The sequence below is a fragment of the Oryx dammah genome, unplaced genomic scaffold, assembly GCF_014754425.2.
Source record: "Oryx dammah isolate SB20612 unplaced genomic scaffold, SCBI_Odam_1.1 HiC_scaffold_26, whole genome shotgun sequence".
Classification (NCBI taxonomy): Eukaryota; Metazoa; Chordata; class Mammalia; order Artiodactyla; family Bovidae; genus Oryx; species Oryx dammah.
Genome location: NW_024070210.1, coordinates 57,085,529 through 57,104,188, shown reverse-complemented (window position 1 = coordinate 57,104,188; position 18,660 = coordinate 57,085,529). Strand labels below are relative to the sequence as shown.

The 18,660-nt window shown below is 40.3% G+C and overlaps 1 protein-coding gene across 3 annotated transcripts in view; it reads right to left on the bottom strand.

Moving 5' to 3' along the window:
- Window positions 1-18,660, bottom strand: part of ZNF609 (zinc finger protein 609) — a 197,633-nt gene that overhangs the window by 63,655 nt on the left and 115,318 nt on the right. The window lies entirely within an intron of this gene.

Sequence of the window (18,660 nt, the reverse complement as noted above, 5' to 3'; positions counted from 1 at the left end):
AAGTCTTCTCACTCTGCAATCTCCTGCCTGCTTGAATTCACCTATTTTCCTTCAGCACAGCTATCCCCTGTGATGAGTTACCACAGGGACCCAAGAACTACCTCTGAAACTGACTACAGTTTTTTTCCCACAGAAGGTTGATGATCCCTCCCTTCCCATTCCTATAATGTTCCAAAGGAAGCACTAGAATTGGCTCTCAAGAATAAAGGATTGTATAAAAATTCATCCTTTGGCTACAACTACTTCCCTTCCTGAACACACTCTTACCTCCTTTTACCTACTCATTTCCTAAAAAGTCACGGCTGGAACGTGTCTTTTCTACTCCATTCTCTTCCCGCTTAAGTAAACACAACAGAAAGCTAAACCTTTCTCTGAATCATTCAGAATCACAGATGTCAAAGAAGAGTCTCAACTCATCCTCTAATATGGATGGACAAATTGTACTAAAGAACCTAATTATCATTTGCATTGACAGTCCTATGAGCATTTTAACTGAGACATCACAAACCACACTGTGCTCTGCAGTAGCTTGGGAAGGTGAAATGGGAAGGACTCTCCCTGCTTTAAGCCAGCTGTTCCTAAACTTCTGGTCTTAGGAAACTTTTACAGATTTTAAAATTGAGAACCTTGCTTCCCTGGTGGCTCAGAGGTTAAAGCGTCTGCCTGCAATGCGGGAGGCCTGGGTTCGATCCCTGGGTCGGGAAGATACCCTGGAGAAGGAAATGGCAACCCACTCCAGTATTCTTGCCTGGAGAATCCCATGGACAGAGGAGCCTGGCAGGCTACAGTCCACGGGGTCGCACAGAGTCGGACACGACTGAGTGACTTCATTTTCACTTCACTCACTTACACAGCTTTTTATCTATGTTGGCTGTATCTATGGATATTTACTGTGTTAGACATTAAAACTGAAAGATTTTAGTTCTTGACTGTGTGGTAGATACCCTGACTAGACATGTGATGACACTGCATAGAACTAAACACACTTACACACGACATGAGAACAAGTAAGATGGGGAAAATCTGAACACGATTGGTGGATCGCAGCAATGTCAACATCCCTGTCGTGGCCTGGTTCTATAGTTTTGCAAGGAGTTACCATTGGGGAAAACTAGGTAAAAGTCACACAAGATCTCTATGAATTGTTTATTATAACTACAATTATCTCAAAATAAGAAGATTAATAAAAAGTTGAGAATCCCAAAGAGCTTTTATTTACTGGGGTGGGGGCTGGGGGGAATCAGTCTCTCTAGTGCCTATCTGTCTCAAATTGCTAAGGATAAGACGTCTCTGAGGGGCTTCCCTGGTGGCTCAGTGGTAAAGAACCTGCCTGCCAATGTAGGAAACATGAGTTTGATCCCAGGTCCAAGATCATCCCAGATGCTGCAGAGCAACTAAGCCCCGCAGCTGAGCCTGTGCACGACACACACAGTTCTGTGCCTTATCTCCCATGGAACAAAAATGCAGGTAACTGTTTTAAGCTTTAAATGCTCATTTTCCTAAAAGATTGGATGAAATCTCAGCTCTGTAAAAACATGGAGGTATACCTGTACTTCAGATGGTCACTGTAGCAATCAACTGAATATAAAGTTTAGTATACAGTGTATAGTGCCCAAGACACAGTAAATGTTCTAACTATATAGGATAGGTTCTCCATAAGTTATGGAAGTGTGAAAGTGTTACTCGCTTAGTCATGTCCAGCTCTTTGTGACCCCATGGACTGTAGCCCACCAGGCTCCTCTGTCCATAGAATTCTCTAGGCAAGAATACTGAAGTGGGGGGCCCTTCCCTTCTCCAAGGAATCTTCCCGACTCAGGGATCAAACCTGGGTCTCCTGCATTGGCAGGAGGATTCTTTACCATCTGAGCAACCAGGGAATCCCTCTATAGGTTATAGAGATTCTTTTTTCCTCTGGTTCCTTAAGCTGGAAGGACTAATTAAACCTGGAGCTGCTAGTGGCCATTTTGCCTTAATACTTCAAAAAGGCTTGTCTGAGAATAAAGCCAATTTACGAGAAAGTAGAACAGAGAGATGAGCAAAGGTAGAATCCCAGTGACATTATTTGAACCCCTGTCAGAAACTAAAAAACTCCACTGGTGAGAACCTATAAATCCCTTGTTTGCTTGAACTAGCTTGAGCCAGGTTTCCAACACAACTGAAAAAGTCTTGACCACAATGTATCACCCACATATTATTATATACATACTCTCTATTTAGTCACAAAGTTATAATGAAAATGCTGAACAAGACTAGACCAAAGGCAGGGTCTTGTGGTATACCACCTTTATCCGAGGGAACATCCAGTGACCAATACTCTTTAAATTTGGAGCTCTTCAGCCGACTATAAAGGCACCCAACTATATCACCATCCTGTCCACCTTTCACTGACATGTCATCAAGAATATCATAAAAGGCTTTTTCAAATATCTTGAAGAAATCAAGGCACTCCAATCTACCCATCCAAGAACTCTTTTGGGAAAAGAATGTTTAGAGTGCTATGTTTTAGAACTTAATTTGGCTTCTAATAAGGATTATTATTTATTTTTTTTCCAGATTCCTCTCTTCGTTCAGAAACGGTAAATACTTACTACAATCTAAGCATTATATTATGGCAAGTGATTAATCTTAATATGATTTCTGTCCCTAGGTCTGGACAGGCAAACAAATGTGAACAGGTAATTAAAGAAATATCATAAAGGATGCAAAAAGAGGTAAGCACAGAAGTGGCTAATCACCTGGAAGAGAAGCAGGTGATATTTCAGTTGAGTTTTAAGAGCAAGTTCAAGGAAGATAAGAAAAATTAGGTTATTTAGTTAGATGCAATACCAAAGATGTGGTTAGAGAGGGAACTACAATAGTGCAAGAAGGGAATGGTGGAAGTGGTGGGAAATTACATGTCATGCTAAAGAAAGTCACTGTGGAGTTCTAAGCATGAAAGTGATACAATCCAATGTTGTTGCTGTTCAGTCACTTAGTTGTGTCCAACTCTTTGCGACACTATGGACTGCAGTAGGCCAAGGTCCCTCGTCCTTCACTGTCTCCCAGAGTTTGCTCAAATTCATGTCCATTGAGTCAGTGATGCTATCTAACCATCTCATCCTCTGGCGCCCCTTTCTCCTTTTGCCTTCAGTCTTTCCCACCATCAGGGTCTTTTCCAAAGAGTTGGCTCTTAGGATAACGTGGCCAAAGTACTGGAGCTTCAGCTTCAGCATCAGTCCTTCCAATGAATATTCAGGGTAGATTTCCTTTAAGATTAACTGGTTTGATCTTGCAGTCCAAGGGACTCTCAAGAGACTTCCTGAGCACTACAATTTGAAAGCATCAATTCTTCGACACCCAGCTTTCTCTATGGTCCAACTCTCACATCCATACATGACTACTGGAAAAACCATAGCTTTGACTATACAGACTTTTATTGGCAAAGTGATGTCTCTGCTTTTTAATACTCTGCCTAGGTTTGTCATACCTTTTTTTCCCAGGAGCAAGTGTCTTTTAATTTCATGGATGCAGTCACCGTCTGCAATGATTTTGAAGCCCAAGAAAATAAAATCTGTCACTGTTTCCATTTTTTCCCCACCTATTTGTCATGAAGAGATGGGACCAGATCCCATGATCTTAGTTTTCTGAATGTTGAGTTTTAAGCCAGCTTTTTCACTCTCCTCTTTCACACTCATCAAGAGGCTCTTCAGTTCCTCTTCACTTTCTGCCATTAGAGTGGTATCATCTGCATACCTGAGGTTGTTGATATTTCTCCCGGCAATCTTGATTCTGGCTTGCGATTCATCCAGCCTGGCATTTTGCATGATGTACCCTGAACAGAAGTTAAATAAGCAGGGTGACAGTATACAGCCTGATGTACTCCGTTCCCAATCTTGAACCAGTCAGTTGGTTCCATATAAGGTTATGTTGCTTCTTAACCCACACACAGGCTTCTCAGGAGACAAGTAAGGCGGTCTGGTATTCCCATGTCTTTAAAAATTTTCCACAGTTTGTTGTGATCCACACAGCCAAAAGCTTTAGCATAGTCAATGAAGCAGAATAGGTGTTTTTCCGGAATTCCCTTGCTTTCTCTATGATCCAATGAATGCTGGCAATTTGATCTCTGGTTTTTCTGCCTTTTCTAAAGCCAGCTTGTACATCTGCAAGTTCTCAGTTCACGGACTGATGAAGTCTAGCTTGAAGGATTTTGAGCATAACCTTACTAGCATGTGAAATGAGATATGATCCAGTAAGCTTTTCTAAATGGTTACCTTGGCTTTGAGGGAGATTAATCAGAAGGAAGGATACCAGTAAGAAACCAACTATAGTAAACCAAATAAGATATAATGATGGCTTGAACTAAGACAGTGGTAGCTGTCATGGAAAGAAAGGAATGAGTTAGAAGTAGAATTAATAGGATTTGGTGAGTGACTCAGTATCAGAGAGGTAAAGAAAAATCTGGGCTGACTTCAAGATTTCTGGTGCCATTTTCTCTGGACAAGAGACAGAAGAAAACAATAGCAATGAATTACAGAACCAGAAAACAAGTTAAACTTTGCATATGAGCTTTAAGTAGATAGCTGGATATATAGAACTGGAACTCAGGAGAAAGGTCAGGGCATGAGCTCGCTTGGGTGAGATACCCTAGGGATAGAGGATGGAAAAGAGAAAATAAAAAGAAGAAAGCTGGGGAGAGAAAGTAAGGATGATCAACATTTACAGGCTTAAATCCAGGAAGACAGGACTATAAAGAAGCTTAAAATAGTAAAAATCATAGTAATAGAATCACAGAAGGTTAAATCACATTGGGTGAAGGGAAGCGTGGACAAGTGAAGGAAAGATTATCAGCAGTTACCTAACTGCACCATGAGTTCTACATAGGTTATCTTGTGAATCTCCTATACCCCTATGAAGTAGATGATTGCTTTGTTTGATAGAAAAGAAACAAAGCCTGGGCCTCCCTGGTGGCTCGGTGGCTCAGTGGTAACGAATGCACCTGCCAAAGCAGGAAACAAGGGTTCTAGCCCTGATCTGGAAATATCTCACATGCAGCAGAACAACCAAGCCCATGAGCCACAACTACTGAGCCTGTGCTCTAGAGCCTGGGAGCTGTGATCACTGCGCCCACATGCCGCAACTACTGAAGCCCGTGTGCCCTGGAGCCTGCGCTCCGTGAGAAGAGAAGCCCCCACAGTAAGAAGCCCACACACTGCAGCCAGAGAGCAGGCTCCACTTGCTGCAGCTAGAGAAAAGCCCGTGCAGCAACAAAGACCCAGCAGAGCCAAAAACAAATACATTAATAAAATTCTTTTAAAAATAAATAAATAAAAATTTTTTTTAAAAGGAGAGAAAATAAAGTCCCATGAAGGGTAATTGATTTGTCCATAATGACCCAGTTACCAAGTACCAGGGTCAGGATGTGAACCAAAGTATGTCCGACTCCCTAGCTTATGCTCTTTTTCATGACACAATGCTACTCCAAAGCAGCTTTGGCATGACCAGGAAGAAGAGTGAGTGTCAATAGTTCACAAACTATCTGTTTAACATTTTGTTCTAGGATTTCACTGAAGATTAGTGTTAAATTTGATGGCCTACCATTTTGAAAATGTGGACATTTGCCTGTCTGCAGTCTTACGGTTCTCTCCGATTTACCAGGATTCCTTGGACAAAAGGATCTCTGACTACGTGTGGAAACTCTTTCAAAATTTTACAGTGTGATTAATTTGGATTTAGACATTTGAACTCTGTCAAAAATTGAGGTGCTCTGTCAGAAAACAAAGATTGTTCTTGCTGTTTAGTATGTGGTAAAGCAAACTCATCTTTTGTAAAAAGAACAAAAGTTATTCAAGAATTTTTAATCTAGCTTTGAGATCTGGATTTGTACAGTTGTTTTGGTAAATCCTTAGTTTTATACAATTTTTTGCTTCAAGTTGCATCATAATACGGCTCTGATTTTTCAGTACAAATATTCTCTTGAAGTGGAAATGAAATACCTATCATAATGCAGTTAAGCCTTGCTAAACTATATTTCACTTTTCAACAATTTCTTAGCTTAGCTACTCTAATACAGACCAACAAAAATGAAAATACCAAATAACAACACTCTATGAAATTTAGAATTTTGTACAACATACTTAGCATACAGGGCTCACAAAATCTTATAGAAACTGAGAGGGGCAATTCATCTTTCAAGGGACAGAAAAGTTAAATTTTCTAAGCATCATAACTTACAAAGGCATTCCGTTCAGTTGCTCAGTCGTGTCCGACTCTTTGCGACCCCATGAATGGCAGCACGCCAGGCTTCCCTGTCCATCACCAACTCCCGGAGTTCACTCAGACTCACATCCATCGAATCAGTGATGCCATCCAGCCATCTCATCCTCTGTCGTCCCCTTCTCCTCCTGCCCCCAATCCTCCCAGCATCAGAGTCTTTTCCCATGAGTCAGCTTTTCGCATGAGGTGGCCAAAGTACTGGAGCTTCAGCTTCAGCATCATTCCTTCCAATAGAGCATTCAGTACTGGAAAGAACTCTGTCCTTAAAAATCTCTCACCAAGGTACAGCATTAGGCAAACCCAACAATGTAACTAAGAGTCACTATATTCTAGGTAACAGACTTTTACTGCCTTCATTATTAAACATGGTCCTTATTGTAACACTCACAAACCCATTCATCAGAGTAATAAAATGGAAAACTATTAAGGCTCAGAAAAAATACAGATATCCTGTATTTGTAGAGTCAACACAAAGTTTATATTCTTACTTGGAAAACTTCATTTTAGATTAGGAAACAAACTGATAAATTATCAACAAAGATGAACAGAGGGCTGCAAGTACCCTGTCCAGGGAGTGACTGCTAGAGGCAATAGGGAAGACCTCATACTGGAGTGGATCTAAGGAGTTTCCAAAGAAAAGCGTAGAAAGCATACTTCATCTGCACAGCAAAGGAAACCATAAACAAAATGAAAAGACAACCTACAGACTGTATCATTTGCAGACGCTTGCAAATGTGATGACAAGGGCTTTTTACTTCTAAAATATATAAGGAGCTCATACAATTCAATAACAGAAACAAACAACCCAATCAAAAAATAGGGAGAAGACCTACAATAAGCATTTCTCCAAAGAAGACATACAGATGGCCAACAAGCACATGAAAAGACGCTCAACACTGCTAATTATTAAAGAAATGCAAATCAAAACTACAATGCAGTAACACCTCACACTGGTCAGGATGGCCATTAATAAAAAAGTTTACAAATAATAAATGCTAGAGAGGGTACGGAGAAAAGGGAACCCTCCTTCACTATAGTTGAGAATATAAATTGGTGTAGCCACTAAGGAGAACAGTATGAAGGTTTCTCAAAAAATTAAAAACAGAGTTGCTATATGATCTAGCAATCTCACTCCTGTGCATATATCTAGACAAAACTATAATTTGAAAAAATATGTGCACCCCAGTATTCACTGCAGCACTGTTTACAATTAGTCAAGACATGGAAGGAACCTCAATGTCCACTGACAGAAAAATGGATAAAGAAGATATAATACATAAATACAATGGGATATTACTCAGCCATAAAAAGAATGAAATAGTACCATTTACAGCAACATAGATGGACCTAGAAATTATCACACTAAATCAGAGAAAGACAAATATTATATGACATGACTTATGTACATAATCTAAAAAAATTATATAAATGAATTTATTTATAAAACAGAAACACAACAGACCTGTGGTAGTCAAGAGGGAGGAGGGTGAGGGAGAGTTGAATTGAGAATTTAGGACTATCAGATGCAAACTATTATATACAGAATGGATAAACAACAAGGTCCTATTGTGCAGCATAGAGAATTATATTCAATATCCCATAATAAACCATAATGGGAAAAAATATGAAAAAGAATTAATATATATGCACATCTGAATCACTCTGCTGTACACCAGAGACCACCACAACAAAGCAGACTAACTATACTTCAAATTAAAAAAACGAAAAGAAAAGAGAAAGCACACTCCAAGCAGAAGAAACAGCCTGATCAAAGGTACACAAGCATGAACAAACACAATTAGTATGTTCAAAGAACCACAGGCTGTTTGGTTTGGTTGGAATAGGGACCAGTATAGGGAGAGTAAAATTTGGACTTAACTTTGCAGGTATTAAGAAACTTCTAAGGAATTAAAGCAAAGGAGTGATATCACGTTTGTATATTTAAAAGCAAATAGAAGCAGGTAGACTAAAAAAGACTGAAAAGGAGGGGCCCTAGCTGGATGGATGCTTGCTGCTACAAACCCTGGGGGGAGGGTTCAAGAGACATTCAGGGCATGTAAGTAAGCAGTTCAGGGCATGTAAGTATATAAGCAGCAAGAAGTAAGACTTCATGAATTATCAGACATGTAGGTAATCAGTGAAGGAGTCAGGTATGATTAGAATTTCTAATTCATATGGTTGGGAGACTATTCATTCCACAAATATTTACTAAGCAACTGCCATATGCCAAGCACTATTCTAAGTGATGAACAAAACAGACCAAAATCCCAGTCTTTGGAACTTAAGTTCAAATGGATGGTATTCTATTACTAAAAGAAAAAGAAAGGAAAAAGAGGAGGAACAGGGTTTAGTTTTGATTTGGGGAGGCTGGGGAAAGACTGAGATTAGTTTTACTTTGCTTTTACTTTGCTTAATTGCCAGCATTCCAGGAAAAGAAGACTGGAAGTGTGTTAGGAGGAGGAGGAGGTACACAATCTGAAGGGGTAGATGAAAGAGTTGAACATTTTGGCAAAAGTATGGAAAAAAGTGTTTTTTTTTTCTCCCCAGTGGTCATGTATGGTTTTTCCAGTAGTCATGTATGGATGTGAGAGTTGGACTAAAAACAAAGCTGAGAGCTGAAGAATTGATGCTTTTGAACTGTGGTATTGGAGAAGACTCTTGACAGTTCTTTGGACTGCAAGGAGATCCAGCCAGTCAATCCTAAAGGAAATCAGTCCTGAATATTCGTTGGAAGGAGTGATGCTGAAGCTGAAACTCCAATACTCTGGCCACCTGATTTGAAGAACTGACTCACTGGAAAAGACCCTGATGCTGGAAAAGATTGAAGGCGGGAGGAGAATGGGACGACAGAGGATGAGATGGTTGGATGGCATCACCGATGCAACGGACATGAGTGGCTTTGGGAGTTGGTGATGGACAGGAAAACCTGGCATGCTGCAGTCCATGGCGTCGCAAAGAGTCGGACACAACTGAGCAATTGAACTGAACTGACTGATGGAAAAAAAACAGACACTCTTACACAGTATTAGCTGATGGGAATATGAATTGGTAGAAACTCTGAAAGGGCAAGTGCACAAAAATGTATGATGTACAGTCTGTTTCAGTGTTTTTTTTAAAACATTTCTTTTAACATGTTCACTTTATTCATTCAAGGCTGTCTGGTCTTCACTGCAGTGTACAGGCTTCTCACTGTGGTGGCTTCTCTAGTTGCGGAGCATGGACTCCAGGGTGTGCACATTTCAGTATTTGTGGCGCAGAGGCTTAGTTGCCCTAGGGCATGTGGAATATTTTTGGACCAGGGATCAAACCCCTATCCCCTGCATTAGCAGGCAGATTCTTAATCACTGGACCACCAGGGAAACCCACAGTGTTGTTTTTAATAACCAAACAAACAAAACCCCAGAAACAATCTGAATGCCCATCATAGCACAGATTTATAACTAGCATCAAGGACACATAGCCACAGCATATTTTTGAGTGAAAAAAAAAATTATACTACAGCATGTATTAAATTAGTCCATTAATGTTAAACTGATTTTATGCAACTGCAGATGATTTTTTTTTTTTTTTTTGGACACCCTGGGTGGCATGCAGGATAGAAACTCAGGTCTTAACCACTAGACCACCAGGGAAGTCCCTATATATGCTTCTTATGTACCATGCAGATCAGAAGTGAGAAACAGAAGTTGAGATCTAGAAGAGTATTCTTGTAATCATCTTTGAGTAGTGAGATTCTGGATGATGTTTCATTTCTTTTATATTTTTTGGACTTTGCCGGTGGCTCATACAGTAAGGAATTTGCCTGCAATGCTAGAGAACTGGGTTCAATCCCTAGGCTGGGAAGATCCCATGACAAACCACTCCAGTATTCCTGCCTGGAGAATCCCACGGACAGAGGAGCCTGGTGGGTGACAGTCCATGGGGTCGTAGAGTCGGACACGACTGAGCAACTAAGCACACAGCCTTTAATTTTCAGTATTTGATTTTTTCATTACGTTGAAAATTTTTTTTAAAGCTGTTTTTTAAAAATAGTTTTAAAGCTAGTTTTTTTAAAGCTATTTTTATTTTAAAGGAAAGGGGAAAAGGGAGGGATATTTATATATGTGGAGGCTTATTATAAGAAAAGGGGCCTAGATTAACGAGGAAATTGGCAGGTAGGTGAAAAGAGTGAGAATAATGGGGCACATAAGTAGGAGGGGGAAGCAGAAAAGTAACAACATTAAGTCAGTACTTCCATTCCATAGGTCACTGGGACAAGGGGCCACAGGACTGGCCTCTGTTCCTAATAGCTGGGATATGGGCCATATTACATAAACATTTCTATGACCTTCGTAAGGTGAATATTCGTAACTCATGACTGCCTGTATTCATTTGATTCTAATTGCCAAGAACTGAGTGGTATCTTCTACGCATGTCCAAATATGCAAATTCTTTGTTGAGAAATAAACAACAATCCCAAATCCCTCTCTGTGGCAACCAGAATCCTACCTGGAACAGGGCCAGAAAAAGCCATGTCTCCAGTACTTCTGAGAAAACTGCGGCTGCTGCTTATCAAATTAAAATGCAAAGCAGCTCATTCCAGTGTCACTGGGAACTGTCAGAAAAGGATTATGGTTCCCACCCGAAGGATGCAGGTCAGCTAAACAATACCCATCTTCTTGTGCTGAGAAGGAGGGAGGAGGAGGAGAAAGATTAGGCCTGTTTCCAAATAGCAGTCTGGCCTGCTTGTTACCGTGGTAACCTCCCTTCCCCGAGCTGTGCTCATTTGTCTTTCTCTGCCTGACCTTCATGTTGTTCTGACAGTAACTGAGGAGGAAAAGGTGCCTGCCTGCCAGCTAAGCACTCAAGTTGAGGGCACTGTGCAAGAAAAAGAGGCACTCAAAGTCCTCCTCATTCTTGACTTGAAGCAGTGACCTGAGAGCGATTAGAGTTCTGAAAGAGATTGCTGGTGGCCCTCTTCACTCCATCCTTCCCTTGCTCTCGGGGCCACTCACTTCTCCGATACTCCCTTTCAGTGTGAGGAGTCTGAGTCACAGTCAAGTGGGTAGGTGAGAAGTCACAGAGAAGAAAAAAAAAAAAAGGCACAACAAGCTGAAGAATAGAGGTAATAAAATATTAACTCAAAAATGCCTGAGACAATAATCAGTACAGTGGTTAAGGACAGCTTTTAGTCTCCGCTGTCTTCAGGATTTGTGTCGTATGTTTAGTTGGAGGTGTGTGGGCAGTTTAAGGTACTTGGGACAGGGCTAGGGGAAGGGCCTCAATACTTAGCGCTTTTATTGTTTTTCTTTAAGCCTTGAATACCTTTAAAATTCAGTCACTCAACAAAAAATTACTGCGTACTCCCTATGTGTAGGTCTTGTCCTAGACACTGGGTATGGAGTGGGAAATGAAAGAGACTGGTAAATAACTATAAATTAGAATCCCACTAAGGAACAAACAGGGCAAGTAGTAAGAGATCCGAGGACATGTGAGCTACCTGGGGTAGAGCTCGGGTTGGCCTCCTGAAGAGGATGGATTTAAGCTGACATCTAAAAGATGAGAAGACATGAAGAACCTAGGGCTGAGCAATACAGGCAGAGGGAACAGTGTATGCAAACCCCCAAGGCAGGAAAGGGCTTGGCATGCATCTGAGGTCCATATTTCACTTAATTACTACACAAGCCTATGTAAAAATGTTTGAGGCTGCTCATTCTAGAAGCTTAAGGAGGCCCAGCAAATGGGCAACATGAGAACAGCTAGTCAAATAGTATCCACTAAGTTCACAGATAATTGAGTCGCTAAGTCATCAGTCATGAAATGCTATGGCATATGGACAGAACTTTTATCTAATAATTTGAAAAATACAGGAGCCAGTTCTCTGCCAGTTAACAGTCACTGTCATTCCAAAAGACATACTGTATGTAGCTGATTTAATTTATCTTAAATGGCACCCTCAAACTCACCAAAGACTTTACCCCAAACATACTTACAAACGGATTTATGTTGGAGGTAGCAGGCCAGGTTTAGTCCCAGTTTCCCGCTACTTAGCTGTATAACCTGAGATAAGCCATTTTACTTCTCTAAACTTTGACCTTATGAAGTTGGACTTTGCGATCTCTGAGGAGACTGTACGAGGACTTTTTCAGTTACAAGTGACAGAAAAGCACAGACAGCCTGACTTAAAAAGTCCAAATGAGGCTACCATAATACTTAAAAAGCTCAAACTAGGCATGACCTGATCTAGGGGCTCACATGATGCCATGGGGGCCTAGAGTCTATCCCTCCCTCTCTTGGTGGTGTTTTTTTCACTCTGCTTCACTTTCAGACAGGCTCTCTTGGGTAGCTGCAGCAGCGCTCTTAACTCCAACCCAGTGGAAAGACAGGTTCTCTCCTAAGCACTTTAACAAACCCCCTGAAGCTCCTTCTGATTGGACCAGCTTCTGGAACTCATTATAATCTTTATATTTTGTAAATATTTGAGCATATTCCTTCCAAGTCTTTGCCTTTTCAGGTTTTAATTTTTAAAACCATAGTGTACATAGTACACTATAATTTTTGTCTGCCCAGTACCCATTTTCCATAGAAAACAGCCCTTTCCCCAGTCCCTGAGCTCTTAGTAAGACAGAAAATCACAGTGTCTCTCCAGTCACCTGTCTCTGGAGGGGGTTCACCATCAATCTACTTATTTCCTCCAAAATAAGCTGTTGATAGAACACTTATTCCATTTTTTTTTAGAAGGTAGAGTCATGCTTCATCCTTATGCCTGTTCAAGATATAAAACCCTTCAAATCTCTCCTGCACTTAAAAGCATTAAATTTTTGTATCTGCCTCAAACAAAACACTTAAGGGATAGTTAAGGCACATCATAAAAGTATTAATATGGCCAGACAGCAAACATAAGTCCTTCTTATCTACTCAATTATACTACAGAAATGAGTTAGAGTTGCCTTGTTAGAACATTCGGAATTATTTTTAAATATGGGAACTTTCTTGAAGACCAAATAGCTTTTTCAGAGTGCAAAAACCCAGATTATCAGAATTTCACTATACCACAAACATTTTTGTATCAAGTAATTTAAAACATAATTTTAAATATTTGTGCTCAAACACAAATATATTGAGATATTTAGGTTGTCCCAATTTTCACTTGTATAAACAAGGCTAATAGAGTATCTTACAATATTGTAAAGTAATTAGCCTCCAATTAAATAAATTTATATTTAAAAAAAGAGTATCTTAATGGCTACATTTCTTATACCCATTTTATGACTTTCACAGGCTAATATCCTATATATGAGATTAGAGAATAAAAGGGTATGAATATTTTATAGCTTTTGATACACACTATTCCATCAACTTTCAGGCTCAGTAGAGCTTAAAAAAATTATTAAACTATAACCCTGTAAACTGGCATTTATCGCCACTACTCTTGCCTTCCACTTAAGCAGGTCTACACTAATTCCTGAATCCTTTCCTGGGTTACAAATATATAGAGATAGAGATAGAGAGCCTTCACACACACACACACACAGTCACACACACACACACACACACACACACAGTCACACACACACACACAGAAAGTCACACACACACACATAAAGAGAGAGAGAGAGAGAAAGCCTTCTCCAGGGGATCTTCCCAACCCAGGGATGGAACTCAGGTCTCCCGCACTGCAGGCGGATTCCTTACCGGCTGAGCCCCCAGGGAAGCCCTATATATCATGCCTCCTCCTATACACACAACCTTATATATATATATATTTTTAATTTATTTTTTATTTTACTTTACAATTCTGTATTGGTTTTGCCATACATTGACATGAATCCACCACGGGTGTACATGCGTTATCCATCTGCTGTGCTTAGTTGCTCAGTTGTGTCTGACTCTTTGCGACCCCATACACTGTAGCCTGCCAGGCTCCTCTGCCCATGGGATTCTCCAGGCAAGAATACTGGGGTGGGCTGTCATGCCCTCCTCCAGGGGATCTTCCCCATCCAGTGATCGGACCCAGGTCTCCCACACTGCAGGCGGATTCTTTACCATCTGAGCCACCAGGGGAGCCCACAGGTAATATTCAAATAGTTCAGGCCCCACAGCTTGAATACTGGGCAGTCTGAATGCCTCTTAAGCCAGGACAATAAAAGGCTAGATTTCTTTCTTTATTTTTTTATTAAAAAAAAAAAACAAAAAATTTTGTTTTTAAAACATTTATTTATTTGGCTGTGTCAGGTCTCAGTTGAGACATTTGGGATCTTTCAATCTTCACTGCAGTATGTGGGATCTTTAGGGGTGGCATGTGGGTGTGAATCTAGTTCCCTAATCAGGAGTTGTTTCTGGGCCCCTGCATTGGGAGCTTGGAATCTTTAAAAAGCTAGATTTTCTGGAGTATAGGTTGGGAGTTGATATTTCTAACCAGCAAGTAGTTGACAGGAAAGACTTAAGTTCATAAAGGAACTGGGGGCAAAGCGCAGTGTGTTTTTTCCTTCCTCTCTCCAACTTCTTCTGGCAGCTCTTCAACTTTCTAGTAAACTAGGATAATGTTTTAGCTCTTACCATAACCAACAGGATCAACCATACCATCTAATATTTTACCAGTATCTATCAGTCTCAGTTTTCAGTCACTTATCTATGAAGTTTTTCTTGACAAATCTCTATAATAATCAACAAACCTCGAGTTTCTGGGGCTATTTCCAATATGTAAACTTTCTTAACTACTTTATTTATAATCTGAACCTTGAAAAAAGACAATTTCACATAAAAGGACATCTCTGAAAAATTACATAGATGTGGACTGGCTTTCCAGGTGGTACCAGGGTAAAGACCCTGCCTGACGATGCAGGAGACGTAAGAGACACAGGTTTGACCCCGGGGTTGGGAAGATCCACTGGAGAAGGAAATGGCAACTCACTCCAGGTATTCTTGCCTACGAAATCCCATGAACAGAGGAGCCTGGCAGGCCACAGTCCATGGGGTTGCAAGAGTCAGACATAACTTAGCAACTAAACAACAAGAGGAAGTTTCTAGATTAAGAATGAGCGTGATAAGGGTTTGAAAGACATCTTCAAACAGAAGAAAATGGTGAAGATAAGTAAAAAGAGATGATTAAGAGAAATGGACTTTGACGATAGTCAACTTAGGTTCAAACAGATCCTCCACGATAGGTTGTGCAATGTTAGACAAGTCATTTAACCTTTTTAAGTCAGTTTTCCCATTAGTAAAATGGAAATCATAATATATGTCTCAGAACTACTGTGAGAATTAAATACTATACAAATAGCATTCAGCCTTGTTACCTGGCACATACTCTGATAAATGCTAAACACTGCTACAGTTTCTGTTATTATTAAATGTGGCCCAGGGATCCTCCAAAGGGGCATCATCCACTGACCTTTACTACAAGTAAAGGTCAGGTTAGAAGGCTCACAAGTCAGATATCAGCATTCTCTTTTCAGGCTCAAAGCTGGTCAAGAGTTGGCTACTAAATCAGCAATTTAAAAAAATCAAATGAGTTTTTTTTTTAAAGCTTATCAAGCCCATTCTTATTTCAGGTTGGGAGATGTGTATACAAGGTGAGTACCTGTTCCATAATTCCTGTACCCCTCTACACCTGGCTCCCTCAGAAGAGTTAGAATGGAACTCCACTAGTGTGCCTCTGAGCCACCCAGGAACAAACCCAGGAGAAAAAGTCCCCAAATGACATTTTGATGTGTAGTTAATGATCTGTCTTGCATGAGTAGCTGAAATATTGTCCCTGTCGTACTACAAAGACTGAGAAAGAAGCTGCCATAATCTCCAACTGTCTGTACATCCATCTCTTCTTGTAGAAGACACTGTATAATCGGCCAGCACAGTCTCCCTAAGTAGATAAAACTGGTCAGCAGGTGACAAATGGTATTAATCCTAAAATTCTCTAAGGAGTTAGAAAGAAAGCACTTAATCATCAGTTCAATGAGGCATTTGGCTAATCACCTGCTGGAGAAGGAACTTTTGAAAAAACAAATGAGTAGGACATCTTCCAATGAGGTGGAAATGCCTAAGTACAAATACTGGATTGGCCAAAAAGTTTGTTCGGGTTTTTCCATACCATGTTTTGGGGAATCTCAAACAAACTTTAATTGTTTAAAGTATTTAAAAAGATCACAGAGGCCCTCCCTCAATCCTGTTCCTCCTATATAGGCCCTCTCTAACCAACAGAACTTAATTTTGCAAAGGAAGGTTTCCTGGCTTCTATGACTATTTTCCAACCTACTCCAGTATTCTTGCCTAAGAGACTCCCGTGGACAGGGGAGCCTGGAGGGCTGCTGTCCGTAGGGTTGCAAAGAGTCGGAACCAACTGAAACAACTGAGCATGCATGTATGCGTTGGAGAAGGAAATGGCAACCCACTCCAGTGTTCTTGCCTGGAGAATCCCAGGGACAGAGGAGCCTGGTGGGCTGCCGTCTATGGGGTTGCACAGAGTCAGACACGAGTGAAGTGACTTAGCAGCAGCATGACTATTTTCTAGCACTCTCAAGATTTCTAGATAATAGCTGTGGTCATTTAAGCTCTCCTAACCTCAGCTTCTTTATGAGATTCAAAAAACAAAAAAGCAGCTAGGATTTTATATTTCTAAATTCTAATCTTCCTTAAATCCAAAGTTGTGTAACTGTCAAGTCGTTTAGTTGCTAAGTCATGTCCATCTCTTGTGACCACATGGACTGTGGCCTGCCAGGCTTCTCAGTCCAAGGGATTCTCCAGGCAAGAATACTGGAGTAGGTTGCCATTTCCTTCTCCAGGGGATCTTCCTGACCCAGGAATCAAACCTGTGTTTCCTGCATTGCAGGCAGATTCTTTACCAACTGAGCTATAAGGGAAGCCTGTGACTGTCAGGTAGAGCTATCCTTAATACCATTGCTATTAACTTCAGCCTTCTTACAAAAGCATTCATCAAAATGAAACCTCTACATTCAGACACACATTTTCAGTATGATAATAAAACAGTGCCAATCAGGAACCTCTTCAAAATGATACAGATAAGGCAGCACCTAAACCACAGTGGTTTTGGACTAGCATCAGGTACAGGGTCCAAGCATGACAGGTGTTGGAAGAAACACAATTTTAGAGCTCCACAGACATTTGTGTATTTCAAATACAATAAATGGCGGAAAAGTTGAGATGCATTTATCCCTCAGGCAATGAGATAGCTTCTTTCAGTATATAAAATATTAAAATGGCCTATCCTGGTATGGTTTTCACATCTCTAGTATTCTAGAGTCTAGTTCTAAAGATATTCTTTTTTTTCCTTTACAGGTTTTGCCCAGGTTGCTAGAAGAGAATCTATGGATTTCTAGCCTCAAAGCTGGGTGGATCTGATCAAGTAGAAGTTTAGAGTGAGTAAGCAGGCACATGTACATAAGAATGAAATAAAACAAGTCACAACTACCAAAAAGGAGGAAGGGACCTGTATAGAAAAAGTATATTACATTTATATTTCTAACAAGTCCGAGTGGCAGGAACACATGCTTTTTAACTTGTTATTTACCTCACCTCCTTAATCAACATCCAATTAATCCCAACGGTCAAAAGAGAAACTCCTAGTAAAATTTCACTATGGGCACCATTCTGTGCCATAGTAAGACCACACCAGCAGACCCAAACCAGATCTTTCTGTTCTCTCTTACACTAAGCTTTTGCCTAACAGTATATAAAAAAATTTCTTTTCTAATCTCCTGTAGAAAAAAAATAGTCAACATTCCAAGAAGCTCTCATTTCATATACAGTATATTCCAAACCATGTGGCAAAGTACCAAGTTATTTCATTTAAGAGTAGGATGACGAACAGAAAGTAAGACTTTCCACTCAGGTGGACGTCTAAATACACATATATTTATAAGGATGTTATCTTAGTACACTGTCCTTGTTTCACAGCACTCAGAGGAAGTGAGACTTTTCCCCTTATAAATCTTAGGGAATGCCCCAAGAATTTTAAAATTTCCACCCCTGTATTCCCCTTTGGGTTTGTTTCTTTCAAAGCATGAGATTAGGGAAAGAAAAGATGGGCTTTAGTACACAACATACTGACAGGTGCTCATACTGTCCTTAATCACTTTCTGGCCATATTTAAAACAGTATTATGCACCCATGATTCTGGTTAAAATAAATAAATAAAAGTTGACAGTACCAGGAACTGATTAAGCAAGACTGGTGGAGGCATAAACTATAGGTTCAACCACTTTCATAAAGTGGCTGTACCTAGTGAAGTAGAACACGTGCACATCCAACTTCCTAGCAATTCCACCCTTAGGTTTGAACAACAGGGAAACTGGCACTTGTGGCCCAGAGACAACAATGTTCAAAGCAGCAGTGTTGGTGATAACAAAAATGCTGGAAAGAGCCTAAATGCCCATCAAAAAATAATGCAAATTAACTATACTGCATATAGCA